The sequence below is a fragment of the Ornithodoros turicata genome, chromosome 3, assembly GCF_037126465.1.
Source record: "Ornithodoros turicata isolate Travis chromosome 3, ASM3712646v1, whole genome shotgun sequence".
Lineage (NCBI taxonomy): Eukaryota > Metazoa > Arthropoda > Arachnida > Ixodida > Argasidae > Ornithodoros > Ornithodoros turicata.
In genome coordinates this window covers 39,290,365-39,306,246 of record NC_088203.1, presented here as the reverse complement: position 1 = coordinate 39,306,246, position 15,882 = coordinate 39,290,365, and the positions used below count along the sequence as shown (strand labels likewise).

Here is a 15,882-nt window from a genome sequence, read left to right as displayed (position 1 = left end):
GCTCATCTTCATTGTATATTGGTTAAGCACTTCTGATGGCTGTTGTGTGATCCGCTTCTCCCAAAATCTGATTGCCACTTGAAAATTATTTCATATACGTTTGTGTGCTGTGTGTTACGAAGACTATGTGATTAGAAATGTAGACTTGGCCTGCACATCATGCCCGTAAAATCTTTCGTTTGCATTGTGGCATCTGATAATAGATTCGCTTTTCGCGAAGGCTTCGTATTATCTCCCGGGCACTGAACCCGAATGCGATTGTAAAAGTCGATGACACTGTGTCGCCAACGCTTTGACTTATCCCGCCGCAATCAGTTATCTTGCCTTATTTCCCATTTTGCTCCATCTTGGACGGCTCATTTTTCCTATCCAGTCATACAAACGGACAACTGTGTTGACAAAAATATTTATTTATTTGTTCCGCACTCCAATCGGGTTGCATGTCAAAGGCGCCTTTTCTTCTTCTTTTACTATGTCTGGGCTAGTGCAACTGATTGAGAAATATGATAAGTTTTCACATTAGAGTAGTGATCCTTTTTGTAATCATAGACTGATGTATCATGTCTCTAAATTTCAATGACCGATCATTCTCCGGCAATTCTATCCTTCGGGTGTTGAACTTGTACAGAGTGTAGTCAAGTAAAACCTATTTGTTGGGCAGGTCTCATTCCATATGAGAATTCTTACACAAATTGTGGAATATTTGTTTCCTTAGCGATCTTCAATCTAATCATAAACTGTTTTCGTTGCGATATGTAGAATACGTTACAATGATGACAAAGAATACAATTATTACTTCAATTATATGCTTGTTTATTCCGATAAATTACAATTCTATTCCAAACTCTGAAGTTTTCGTTTGTTGTCTTGATTCATGAATTCCGAAGACATTATGTAGTTTGTTCTGATTATTGGGCGCTTGAATCCAGCGTTGATTAACGCATATATGTTGTAACGCACGATATGTTGTCGCCGTGTTTGTATTGCTTCAACAACTTGCACTTTGTCGCGATGAACTTCCACAGTCTCTTATTGATGTTTCATTTCTTTGTATGAAGATTTTTGAATGGCGTACAAGAGAGTATTAGATGAAAATCATCCGGTGGTCCACCGCAGTTGATATGTTTGTTGAGTTTCAATAAATGATGATACATCAGACCTTGCACGACAATATTGAACTTCTGTTCATTCGACATCTTTGCAGAGACTGGTAGAATAAAATAATTGCGTTGCCGTGGTAGTGGAACATATCATGTGGTAAAATTTTATGTACTTTCCATCTCACATATGTGTAATTTCAACAAATCCGTAATGAATCGTGCGATATAGGCCGCTTGTATATGATAATTTGATCCGACTGCTTTCTTGATGAAGGCAATGCCCATTTCAATGATTACAATTACATCTGGTCTAGTGTATTTCAATTATTCGTATTCTTCGTTAGCAAATCTCAAAAACTCCGCCATCAATCCTAGTGGCCCTTCCGACGTTGATGTGCAGATATTTTTATAAGTATTGTAGATGCGGCATATAAATTCTTGCACCTTCAGTTCTGTAGTTTGTACCATATCCCCGAATACGACCATGTCTAGGACGTATTGAAATGCAGCGATAATGAAATCGTTTCGCGGCTCCTCTTTTTCGAAGCAGTTTTTTATCACATCTTCCCATGACTTATGGTATCGAGTACAAAATCTGTCCATCTTTTCAATGTAGAGCAATTGTCTCTTCTGTTTTCAAGTGCACATCTACACTTAATTAAAAGCATATCTATGTTTATTTTCTTGATTAAAATTTTATTATCTGGTTTAGAATGCTATAATCTCCACCTGTCGTGAGAATTATTGTTTTGATTTTGTTTCAAGTATTCACTCTAGTGATATTCTATGCGTTGTGAACTTACCGCTCGAAATAATTATTGTCTTGTATTTGTTTCAATTGTTCACTCGATTGACATAAGTAAGTACCTCTAATATGGGAATGCCTCATAACTCTGAGTTGCATTTCACATTTGATATTTCTGTGTGGTTCATTAGAAATTTCTATTGCAAGATATTACAAAAATTGATGTAATGAAATCGTTGTGGCCAATTAATAATTTGGACTTTCTCTACATCTTCAATAACAATATCGCATCTCTACAAACTTAGCCGACTTGTCAACCACTTTGACGAAAGATTTCCGTTTCAGGGAAAGGATGCGAAAAGGTAGTGACCCCAGCGAGTGATATCGACATCTATTTGCGCTGTACAATAAAATATATCGCCTTTGAACTCTCTGATCTGACATCTAGAGCGTCCCGTTTGCTGGACGAAGTAATATAGCCCATAACCCTTTGAGTGATAAAGCATGCGCGGTGCTATGGTCACATAGATAGAGACATAAAGTATCCTGGCTTTGAGGAAAAGAGTGAAAACAGTACATATTTTCTACGTCTTGGATACCTCCATCAAGGTTCGTAATGTTTGTTAGAATGAAAATTGTATATTGGTCGATTTTATGATGGTTCATTGATTGATTATTTTCCTCTGTTGTTGTATACGTGTTCCTCTGTTCTTCAGTGTTAAGTCTGTGCTATATTGTTAAGTCTGTGCTATTTCGCCTTTGATAGATTGATTAGCTATTATTTCTCTATGTGTTGGATGGTGTGCAGGTTTTGGCTCTCTATTAATTGTAGCTGTTGATTGTGTTGTTTCTCGCTATTTCCTTACGTCTATGCTATTCACTTAATAAGAAATTAAAAGTTGAGTAATGTTGGAATATGAAATTAAGATTCCCTATTGCGCTCGAAATGTTATGACAGATATTCACGCTATTGCAATGATGGTTCTCACATATAGGAATATTAGACTTTTTATAATATAACTTGCAATTTGATTGTAATCGTATTGATTAAGAATATCTTCTTTGTATTGGTATAGATTCTATTTCCTCGTGTCGTTCGTGTTCCGTGGTCTTCCATACATCTATTGGCACCCGTCTTCAACAAATCAGGGCAGATATCATTAGTTCTGTTTGTTGGCTAGGAGCGTGCTATGTGGTGAAGTTCATTTTTAAAATGTCTATTTTCTGATGAGGTTGATTTTTTCTTCTGATTTTCTGAATGATACATTACTCTGTTGTTTAGATTAGGAATATCTTCTTTGTAGTGGTATAGATTTTATTTCATCTTGTGTTCGTGTCGTTCTTTGTTCTGTTTGTTAGCTAGGAGCGTGCTATGTGGTGAAGTTCATTTTTAACATGTCTATTTTCTGATGAGTTTGATTTTTTCTTCTGATTTTGTGAATGATAGATTACTCTGTTGTTTTGATTAGGAATATCTTCTTTGTGGTGGTATAGATTTTATTTCCTCTTGTGTTCGTGTCGTTCTTTGTTCTGTTTGTTGGCTAGCAGCGTGCTATGTGGTGAACAACAACAACTTTATTTTCGACCTTGGAGAGTGGGGAGTTTCATCTCCACAGGCGATACTCTACCCCATTGCTGGATGAAATGGGGGGAATAAAGTAACGAGTCCCTTCACAATAACGATCGAAGTCCGATGGTGTCCAGAAATGTTAGAAGAGCTTTGAGCGCAGAGCGTTGCTGGGCTGGATTGGGCCAGGGACCAAGCAAATCGATAGGGAGAAAGGGCGAGAGTCCAGCTGACGAAGAGACCCGGAGAGTGTGGTTCGGTAAGGTTCGTAGTGAGGGCAATGAAGAAGAATGTGCTCCAGATCCTCAAGAGCACCACAGTGGCAGCAGGAGGGAGAGTCAACTTGTCTCAAGCGGTAACGCCACTGAGCTGTAAAGGCCACATCGAGGCGCATTCGGTGGACTAATGCAGCATCTTGACGAGAGGTGTTTCGTGGCATGCGGAAAGCGAGCGTGGGATCAACTCTGTTCAACATAGAGGGGGGAAGAATGTCTGTTGTCCGTTGGCGGGAAGCCAGGGGTGTCACTAGGCGTCGCAGAATTGAACGGCGGTCTCCTCTCAGCAGAACAATACGGGTCCGTTGCCGATACGAGAGTGCTGCTTCTGCGGCGCTGTCGGCCTGCTCGTTCCCCACGACACCACAATGGGCTGGAACCCACTGGAGAACTAGCCTGTGGCCTGCGGCGTAGATAGTGTGGTAAGCCATTAACACGTCTGTGACTAGGGGTGCGGATGGGCCTCGTATGCCGGAATTTTCAATTGCTTGAAGTGCAGATTTGGAGTCTGTAAAGACTGCCCATTCCCGGGGTGGAAAATCAGCGATGTGTTGTAGAAAGAAAACGACGGCATAGAGTTCCGCAGCTGTGGAGGAGGTTGGATGTGAAAGGCGTCTTCCGTGCACGACGCCTTCGGATGGAATGACGAAGGCTGAGGCGGACTTGTTGTTTCGGGATGCGCCATCAGTATATGCTGCCGTAAACGTAGAAAACTTCTTGTCTACCAGAGCATGAAAATGGGCTCGGAGGACTTGAGGGGGGACCTGATCTCTTATTTCCAGAAGGTTTGGGAGGCGTACAAAAGTGGGAGGTACCGGTAGAGACCAGGGGGCTTCCGGAGGTATAGTGTCCTTAGTTATGAAACCAGTGAGAGTCTGGCGTGTCCTCTGCGCTACTAGATAGAAGTCGCTTTCAGGGCGGTATCGAATTTTCCTGAGTAGCGGGTGGCGGGGAATGTGAGCACGCAAACGGAGGTAGTGCCGAGCCGTTTCCCGTTCACGGAGAACTTCAATCGGGAGCTCACCAGCTTCAGCCAGTACTTGCCGTGTTTCAGCCATTCTTGGAACTCCGAGGCATCGACGAAGGCTTCGAGCAAACAGGGACCGAAGTGTATTTAATGAAGTTGTTGATATCCTGTGCAGAATAGGAAGGCTGTAAAGCACAGTTGCCCTTACCAATGCCGCGTGAACCGCGAGCAGGGAACGCTGATCACAGCCCCATCCTGAGCCAGAAAGATGTTGAATTGCGGGGAGCCATCGCTGCACTTTAGTTTCAAGGTGTTTAATGTGCCGAGCCCAGCGCAAGTCCGAGTCAATTACCACGCCAAGGAAGCGGTGAAAGCGTACCGGTTCAAGCTTCTTTAAACCAAGCCAAAGAGGGAAATTGGCCATAGCTTTACGCGTGAAAGGGAGCTCGACACACTTTTCGGGTGAAAGGTCCATCCCGAGGTGCGTGAGGTACGTATGGATATTGTTTAAAGCGAGCTGCAGGCGGCGCTGGAGAGCCGGGCGTGATTTGCCTACTGTCCAAAGGGCGACGTCGTCTGCATACACGGAGAACGACACTCTGCGAGGAATTACTGATTGTAGGCCGGCCATCACCACGTTAAAGAGTGTCGGGCTGAGAACGCTTCCATGGGGGACTACTTGAGGAACAGGATACTGAGGGCTTTGGCCTTGGGACGTACGGACCACGTATGTGGTGAAGTTCATTTTTAACATGTCTATTTTCTGATGAGTTTGATTTTTTCTTCTGATTTTCTGAATGATAGATTACTCTGTTGTTTGGTTAGGAATATCTTCTTTGTACTGGTATAGATTTTATTTCCTCTTGTCGTTCTTGTCGTTCGTGTTCCGTGGTCTTCCATGCACCTGTTGGCAGCCGTCTTCAACAAATCAGGGTAAATGTCATCAGATCTGGTTGTTGGCTAGGAGTGTGCTATGTGGTGAAGTTCATTTTTAACATGTCTATTTTCTGATGAGTTTGATTTTTTCTTCTTTTGATTTCCTGAATGATAGATTACCCTGTTGTTTTGATTAGGAATATCTTCTTTGTGGTGGTATAGATTTTATTTCCTCTTGTGCTCGTGTCGTTCTTTGTTCTGTTTGTTGGTTAGGAGCGTGCTATGTGGTGAAGTTCATTTTTAACATGTCTATTTTCTGATGAGTTTGATTTTTTCTTCTGATTTTCTTAATGATAGATGACTCCGTTGTTTGGTTAGGAATATCTTCTTTGTAGTGGTATAGATTTTATTTCCTCTTGTCGTTCTTGTCGTTCGTGTTCCGTGGTCTTCCATGCATCTATTGGCAGCCGTCTTCAACAAATCAGGGTAAATATAATCAGACCTGGTAGTTGGCTAGGAGTGTGCTATGTGGTGAAGTTTTTTTTATAGACATTTTTAACACGTCTATTTTCTGATGAGTTTGATTTTTTCTTGTTTTGATTTTCTGAATGATAGATTACTATGTTGTTTTGATTAATCAATGTAGTGGTATAGATTTTTTTTAAATCTTGTGTTCGTGTCCCATAGTCTTCCAGGGTCTGTGCTGTTCACATTTAATTACATACAACTATCAGAACTTCCCGCTATTGCACTGATGGTTCTCACGTATAGGAATATTAGACTTTTTATAATACAATTTGTAATTTTGTTTATAATCATATTGATTAAGAATATCTTCTTTGATTAATTGTGTTATCACTTCTGATTCATTGAAAACTTGTGATTACTGTTAATAAAAATATTGTGTTTGATTTGTGATACCTATTCAATGCTAATGTATCATACCTGTAATAAGTATATTCTTTGTTACGTGTATTGTGTTCCTTGTATTTCAGATTTTTGGCTAAGTTTTTCCCATTCACGCAGAGTCATAACATAATTCATAATGACTTTAATAAATATATTTTCACTTGTACTTTTGTGTATGGCTATCTTTTGCATGTAGACAGCCTACTGCACACCTGTTGTAGCTGGAAAAATTACGATTCAAGTCGACTCAGGCTGAAAAATGACGAAAGTCGGCGGCCCAGGCTGATTGGTAAACGCGCACGCAGCCCTCCGGCCACGCGACGCCCACAACAGCAGCCCTCCACTCGAGCGCCGCCCACCTGTCGCGGGAAGGAAGTCGACCCAAGTAGGAAAATGGTGAAAGAAGTCAGCCCAGGATGAAGGGTAAGCGCGCACGCAGCCCTCCGTTCACGCTCCGCCCACCACAGCAACCCTCCACCCGAGCACCGCCCTGTTACAGGTGGTGAAGGTTTTTCGGCTGGGTTTTTCTCCTCCACCTGATTGACACAATTCCCAGCACTATTGGCTTTAATAAATATATCTCAACTTGATTGGCATTAATAAATATATTTTCACTTGTCCTTTTTTGTGTATGACACTTCTTTGCATGTCTCTGCATGTAAACGGCTCACCTGTTGTATCGAAAAAATATCTGAGGTCGGCCAAAGAAGTCTGCCCAGGCCGAAAAATGTGAGAGGGTAAGCGCGCACGCAGCCCTCCCCCGCCGATAATCACGTGGACAACCCTCCGCACACGCGCCGCGCTGGGAAAAATACGCGCAGGGCTCAGGGGCAGGGGTGCCGTAGTGCCCTGTCGTAGTTGCTGACCGCCTCTTTACTACTTACGCGGACGTTTGAGGTCTGGTAATGAGTACAATGCGCTTTCACTCTTTCCGCAGTCTTCTTCCAATCTTCTTTGGCTACTTTCCCACGCAACGTACGTGCCAGTTCGTAAAGCGTCACCATTATTAGAGGGATAGACACGACGTTCGACATTCCGCCGCCAGGGGCGACGCGAATATGGAAAAGGTCCATTGCGATCTCGCGTCGTGCGTCCCCGTTGCCGCAGCAACAAGAGCACTACGTGGTGCGCTTCGCGAGCATGCTCAGATAACCCGGTTCCTGCACCAGGGTAGACACAGTAAACGGGTTTCGCCGCCACTGGAGCATTTCTGGGGACTCTTGCGAGGGAAGACACAATCTCCTGCAGCAAACACGCGGTACCGGAGGCTATTCACGAGGTCACCGAGTCAAAGAACCTCGCACAGAAGTGCCTGCGATTCCCGGTCACGCCAGAGGATTAGCTACAAGTGAAGCGTGGCTTCTACGAACTGACCGGCTTCCCAGGCTGTGTTGGTATGTTACCATTATTGTGTTAGTGTATGCTTGCTGTGCAGAACAGTAGTAAGTACTGACCACGCTTATCCGGAAACGCTACAAGGCTTCTGGACGCCATTAATTAGCAATTAGAGCTAATTGGGACCCCCCACATTAATCAGCATCATCCAATGAGTCATCACACTAATTGGGGAGCGTCTAACTAGTGTCCAGACCACCCTGTGCGTTTCCGGATAAACGTGGTCATAAAAAATAAAAAAATAGATAGAGATAGAGTGGAGAGAAGGAGTTTAGTTGAAGATCAACGACGCCATCTTGAAGGAAGCGGCCCGGAAAGGCCGCTGACCATCGCCGGGCGACGGAGCACAGAGGCAGGTTGCAAAGCATCCCAGCTATGACCACAAGTTCCGGACATCCTGTGACGTCAGCTGTGACGTCATCATGGCATGTCTGGGCAAGTTAGGACAGCTCTGGACATGCAAGGAGAAAAACACTCGTAATACAGAGGCTGGGAAAGCAAGAGTATGCAAACCATCATTAGCTAACAAGAAAAAACAATTAGTTACACAACAAATGAGCCCACCAGAACAGGAGCGCAGAACCATGCGACTGCTCCATCCGAGAGGCAGGCAGAAACTGACTCGTAATGCTTTTTTGTCCTGTATAAAGCCCCGCAGCTGCACCCCCTAGCGGTTACTTTCTCAACTAATCTCACAACAAAATTATTAAGAATCACGCCAGCGCTACTCCCGGTCCCAAGGCAGAAGATGATAGAAAATGGCGGGAACGCCCGGACAACAGCAACCAGCACTGGCACGAAAATCGCAAACAAAGCGGGAACAAAGTTGACGAAAGCATTAGTTACGCAACAAATCACCTCACCACAGCAGGAGCGCAGACCGATGCGACTGCTCTCGTCGACAGCCAGGGATCAAGTGACGACGGAGCGAACGACCGCACGTCTTTTCCCAACGAGAGCCAGAGGTGGACTGACGTAAGCGCCACTCTACGGGTGCTACGCATGCGCGCGCTCGTAGCGCCCTCTGCGCGCTCCTACCGCCACCTGCGAGAGGCTAAGAGAGAAGAGCATTCCTGCGCCCCCTGCTGGCCGTTCTCATTGGTCGTGAGGCTAAGTGAGAAGAGCATTCCTGCGCCCCCTGCTGGCAGTTCTCATTGGTCCAGACATCATCCTATTGTCTCAGGGCTACACTGTTTTTTTCCCACTAATGCTCCTTTGGTCAATCTGCAGTGAAGCCACGGTATGACGTCATCATGCACCTGCGTGGCTCAAGGACGCGTGCGCTCTAGACAGGGGACCTATTATTTATTGAATCACTATCACAAGATTATTTCCTTTATTCTTCTATAACGATTGCATAGGAAACTATTGCAGAAGAGCACCATGCATGAAAACTGATCGTAGGAATTCCAAAGTCTTACTAAATGAGACTTGCAAAAGAACAAAACATCCTAACATGTAACTCCATCAATGGCTAATAAGAGGACTAGGCACTCAACAAATCAACGCGCGCAGAACTCGGGGCAGCACTATCGTCAAGACGACAATGTTCCTTGTCAAAAAAGAAAAAAATACTAAGCGTCAACAAAGGAAAGCATGCATATCGGGGCATATCAGGACAAATTCGTACGACTGCTGGGCAACAGAGGAAAACAAACACTTGAACAGAGTGAAAAAGGCACTCACCATCATTTTTCCCGTTCACAGCATTCCCTCATTGTAAATCCGCTCGTCACAAAATCCACCTGCATCGTCGAACACCATTCACCAGTGACGAACCACACATCCGCACCCCATCAGAGGCAGACAGAACCCCACCTAAGCTACGCTCTTCCACTGACGGCCAACGCCAGGAGCAGAATTTGCGTGTCGAGACCCGTCAGTGTCCAAGAGAGAAGTGAATCCTTGCGCCCCCTGCAGGCCGTTCTCATTGGTCGTAACGGCATCCTATTGTCTCAGGGCTACACAGTTTTTTTCCACTAATGCTCCTCTAGACAAGGTCAACCTGAAACAATAGTCTCTCGGTATGCGGTCATCATGCAGGTGCGTGGCTCAAGGACGCGTACGCTCTAGACAAGGGACATATTATTTATTGAATCACTATCCCAAGATTATTTCCTTTATTCTACTATAATGATTGCGTGGGGAATTATTGCAGAAAAACACCATAGACAAGAGGAGATTGTAGCATTTCATTCCCAAAGTCTTACTGTACAGGAAAAAAAATGGTTCAGCAAGACATAAAGTCACACACCTGTCCCCCTCGCGGTTACTCTCTGAACTAAATGAATCGCAAAATTATTAAGAATAGCTCTACTCCCATTCAAGGCAGCACTATCGTCAAGAATATGTCTTGTACAAAAAGAAAAAAACTACATGCAGAAGGAAAGCATGTCAGAACAAGCCCAGGCATGTCAGCACATGTTTGTCAGACAAGGGGGGAAAAAGCGAAAAGAAACAAAGAAGGAAACCAGCATCAAACTATTTCTTCTTATTCAAAAACAGTGCTCATCATAAATCTGCCCAGGACAATACACACCATTTTTCTATTGCCACACTTTTTTCCAGTAACGGTCAATGCATTGCTACAGACTGCGTGACGTCATCACATCCTGTCCGAAGAAGAAGACACCGGCAAAGACTCCTATTATTTATTGAATCGCAAGATTATTTCCTTTGTCCTACTCTTAATGACATTGATTCTCTCATTATAATTCAACAAAAAAGCACCCTGCATATTAACGATTTTCACCCCAAAGGCTCATCATGGTCATTAGAATTACAGTAAACTACCACTGCTCTTTAAAATAATAAGTGAGTCCACTCCACATCACCTCCAGGCCCACCCGAGAGCCAGGCAGATAATTGAATAATGATGCTTTGTTCCTCCTGAATAAAGTCACACAGCTGTCCCCCTCGCGGTTATACTCTCTGAACTAAATGAATCGCAAAAGTATTAAGAATAGCACTATTCCCATTCAAGGCAGCACTATCGTCAAGAATGTTTCTCTTCAAAAAGGAAAAATCTACATCTAGAAGGAAAGCATGTCAGAACAAGCCCAGGCATGTCAGCGCATGTTTGTCAGACAACAAGGGGGAAAAAGCGAAAAGAAACAAAGAAGGAAACCAGCATCAAACTATTTCCAAGCACATGCACTCCTCTTGTTCAAAAACAGTGCACATCATAAATCCGTCCAGGGCAATACACACCATTTTTCTATTGCTACACTTTTTTTCCAGTGACGGTCAATGCATTGCTACAGACTGCATGTCGTCATCACATCCTGTCTGAAGAAGAAGACAGCGGCAAAGACTTCTATTAATTATTGAATCGCAAGATTATTTCCTTTGTCCTACTCTTAATGACATTGATTCTCTCATTAAAATTCAACAAAAAAGCACCCGCATATTAACGATTTTCACCCCAAAGGCTCATCATGGTCATTAGAATTACAGTAAACTGCCACTGCTCTTTTAAAATAATAAGTGAGACCACTCAACATCACCTCCAGGCTTATGTAATACGTGACCCTTTCTATGCTCATACATTCGTTGTCTGAGGCTACACCCGCGAGCAAAAAAGGCGCGGAAGCCGGGTGGGCAAAGTTCCATTCGCGCATTGCGAGCATGAAGGCGGGAAAGGCTGCGAGCAAAGTTCTATTCGCGCATTCCAAAGCACAAGACAGAACGCCTTTACGGGAACACGATAGCATTCCTATACTATATTAATGATTATTGCATTGCAGTTTAGAAAAACTACAACTAAACTATAATTTTAGGAGCCCATTAAAATTCTACTTTCTATGGAAACTATAATTGCCCTATTACTTGGATCGCTACTAATGAAGCGCTCCAATTTTTTCTCTCTTCCCATTTCAGCCTTGTCATGCAGGGAAGCAGACTCATATCCAACATAATTAATTTACACCGAGGGTGCCGTGCTTCAGGAATTCCTATCCTGCGCTCAGGTGCAAGCATTTCTTCACGGATACCTTTAACAGCTGACTTCCTCAACATATCGAACACCCAACAAAATCAAACAAACAATCAGAGAAACCCTCTTCTCAGCTGTACCATGCGACTGTCTTCTTCGTAAAATCGGTGATCTGAGGAAGAGAGCAGCGAAAAATTGCGCGCACTTGTGCTTGACTTAAAAAAACCTGAAGCATATGCCAATAAACCAAGAAAAGGACACTCATGTCTGGTATCTGATAGTGCCACATACACAGACGCATTGTCGCAAAGAAAGCACAGGACAGGGATACACAAATTTCCTTAGGTGAGCAGGGAAAAGGCTTAAGACCTCAGGAATAATCGGAGAATCACCGCTTATCGCTACGCGGCTAACACAAGATAACAAGATAATAGCGGCGGGTAAAATTGCAACACTGCTAAACAAGCCCCAACATGCCATCATGACGTCGCAATCCAGGAAAAAGAAGCACGCGCGCGCACACAGCAGCTCAGGAATGCACAAGGAGAGGTGCTTTATAGGAATTTCTACTCCACACACTCAGATACCAGCATTTCTGCACAAATACCTATAACGGCTGACTTCCTCAACATATCGAGGAAAGCGAATACTAACACTCAACATATAACAAAAAACAAACAAATTCCATTCTCATGAACTCTCTCCTCTGCCGAGCGGCTTTCTCCTGCTCTACCTGGATGCTGACTGTTTCCCCTCATCTACATTCTGAGTAAAAGCCGTGAAAGGAGAAAAGAACCGCGAAAAATTACACGTATGTGTGCTCCAATAGCTGTAACTGCAAGAAACCGTAGCGCACGCCAATACACTGAGAAAAATACGCCTATTTCTGCCACCAGATAATTCTTGCATAATGCCACATACACAGTCGCATTACCCTTGCGTAAAGAAAGCACAGGACAGGGATACACAAATTTCCTTAGGTGAGCAGGGAAAAGGCTTAAGACCTCAGGTCACCACACATCGCCACGCGGCTAGCACAACATGACACCAACAAGATACTAGCAGCGGGAAGAACTGCAACACTGCTAAACAAGTCCAGACATGCCACGAGGACGTCACAAATCAGGAGAAAAAAAGCACACGCATGCACGCAAAGAGGACAACGCATTAAACACACGGAGCGCTCAGGAATAATCGTAGCGTTACCGCACATCGCTACGAAGCTCAACGTCTAACACAAGACGACAACAACAACAAGATATTAACGAAGGGTAAAAATTGCAACACTGAACAAGTCCAGACATGCGACATCGCATACAAAACACTGCTCATCGGGGAAAAGGCCTAAGCCCGCGGCGGATCATCATAGAGCATACACAACTTCATTTTTCTACTTCGCGTAAACTAAACGCGGTCTGCTTGGAAAACGACGTACAAATTTTCTTAAGGAGCAGAGAAATATAGAAATTTCTACTCCGTGCTCAGATACCAGCATTTCTGCTCAAAAACCTGCAAAATTAAGCACTGCTTACTTCGTCAAGATATCGAACACCCAACAAAATCAAACAAACAACCCCACTTCCACTGGTAGAACACTATTCAGCTTTTACGCAGGAGGCTTTCTTCTACATAAAAGTAGAGAAAATAAGAAAAAGAGCAGCGAAATATTACACGCACTTTTGCTTGACTTAAAAAACCTGAAGCATATGCCAATAAACCAAGAAAAAGACACTCATGTCTGCTATATGATAGTGCCACATACACAGACGCATTACCCTTGCGTAAAGAAAGCACAGGACAGGGATACACAAATTTCCTTCAGTGAGCAGGGAAAAGGCTTAAGCCGTACCGCCTAGGAATAATCGGAGAATCACCGCTTATCGCTACGCGGCTAGCACAACATGACAGCAACAAGATATCAGCGAAGGGTAAAAATTGCAGCAAGAAAGACACTACTGAACAAGTCTAGACATGCGTCATCGAATGCCAAAACACTGGTGATCGGGGAAAAGGGCTAAGCCTGCGGCGGATCATCATAGAGCATACATAAGTTCATTTCGCGTAAACTAAACGCGGTCTGCTTGGAAAACGACGTACAAAGTTTCTTAGGGAGCAGAGAAATATAGCAATTTCTACTCCGTGCTCAGATACCAGCATTTCTGCTCAAAAACCTGCAAAATTAAGCACTGCTTACTTCATCAAGATATCGAACACCCAACAAAATCAAACAAACAACCCCACTTCCACTGATAGAACACTATTCAGCTTTTACGCAGGAGGCTTTCTTCTACATAAAAGTAGAGAAAATAAGAAAAGAGCAGCGAAAAATTACACACACTTTTGCTCGCATAGCAATAAGAGAAAAAAATAAAATAAAATAAAATATCGACACACACGCTAATAAACTGTGACAAAGACACCCATTTCTGCTATCAGATAATTATTGCATAATGCTAAATACTCATTTGCATTGTCCCTGCGTGAAGAAAGCACAGGGCAGGGATACACAATTTATCTTAAGCGAGCAGGGAAAGTCACTTCTACTCGAACAGCTTAATACCATAAAGTCTGAATTTTTGCAAAGCAAATAAAGCTTGAACAGCGCTACGAACGTGACAGACACATACTAACAAACAAACAAATAAACATACAAACAAACAAACAAACAACAAACAAACACTTCTATTCATTTCTATTGATAAAGGCGTAAACCACACTACAAGAACAAAGCACGCTGCTTCAGGAAAGCGTATCAAATGCATCGCAACAGGACCGGCTCTCATAAAATAGCCTGCCCAAAACGAAGACTTCACCAGGTTCGCGAGGTAATTCCATTAAAAACGCTCTCGGTCTATCCTACAGATAGCAATGCAAGCGCTGCTTCCCTTATTTTTTAAGCCACTATTCCACGCAATGGTACATAAATGTATCACTCGTGTCACATGAAAAAGCACACACAAAGAACTTACTTGTCAAGTGGGATCCCTGGTTCAGGAAAGCGCGCGCGCACACACAGACACACACTCACATTTTCACAATCACAAACACAACGTCTATTCTCACAACCACATAAATCCATATTATTCCTCAGGTCAATAATTATCCTACCATCGTCAAAAGATGGCTCACTCTTGTATGCGATCGCAAAGCGATAGGTCCTCGTTCCGGATGTAATAGGATATCGCCACTCGGCCGACGCGAACCAAAAAAGAAAGAAAGGAATGCGCGTTCGCTATACCTCCACAAAGAAAACGGTGCCGTGCTTCTACGCAGCGCTCATCATACAGGAGTGAATTGTCTTCTTCGTTTTCCTTTTATTTTCTTGCACCCATATACTTTGCAAGAATACTATAGAGCAGAACGGACAAATGTGAACATCATTCGCTACACACTGTAGCTCTCATCATTTTTAAACCAAACCACTTAACATGTGTTCATAGGTCTTCACTAAATAGGTGAGCCGATAATGACTCAAAATGAAATGAAATCAAATAAAATAATCATTCCAGCATCGCTGGCTGCAAGCTTGGGTACCCTGCTTGGGTCTGCTGGCGCTGGAATAAAAGATTTATCGCGAGGGTACTACAATGGTGAGCTCTGCTGCTGTTTAAGTGATAAAACAGTGCTCCCGAACCGCGCCCCACGCGAGCCGCGCGCGGAGCCGTTCTCGGGACGCGACGCGCGCGATTCCCCGTGCGAGCGCAACGCGGGCCTCGCGGTTTGGACGCGCGCGATCCCTTTCCCCGAGCAGGTGCACTGTTTTATCACTTAAACAGCAGCAGAGCTCACCATTGTAGTACCCTCGCGATAAATCTTTTATTCCAGCGCCAGCAGACCCAAGCAGGGTACCCAAGCTTGCAGCCAGCGATGCTGGAATGATTATTTTATTTGATTTCATTTCATTTTGAGTCATTATCGGCTCACCTATTTAGTGAAGACCTATGAACACATGTTAAGTGGTTTGGTTTAAAAATGATGAGAGCTACAGTGTGTAGCGAATGATGTTCACATTTGTCCGTTCTGCTCTATAGTATTCTTGCAAAGTATATGGGTGCAAGAAAATAAAAGGAAAACGAAGAAGACAATTCACTCCTGTATGATGAGCGCTGCGTAG

General features: G+C 43.6%; 1 long non-coding RNA gene across 2 annotated transcripts; it reads right to left on the bottom strand.

The window, feature by feature from the left end:
- Positions 1 to 6,569: 6,569 nt before the first annotated feature.
- Positions 6,570 to 14,936, bottom strand: LOC135388421 (uncharacterized). 2 transcript variants are annotated; one of them, XR_010421364.1, is made up of 2 exons: positions 14,738 to 14,936; positions 6,570 to 9,839 (listed from the first exon to the last, which is right to left on the bottom strand). It is a non-coding gene; the product is annotated as an uncharacterized LOC135388421 (long non-coding RNA). The 2 variants fall into 2 exon arrangements; XR_010421365.1 differs by lacking the exon at positions 14,738 to 14,936 and adding an exon at positions 11,045 to 14,430.
- Between the last annotated feature and the right edge of the window lie 946 nt (positions 14,937 to 15,882).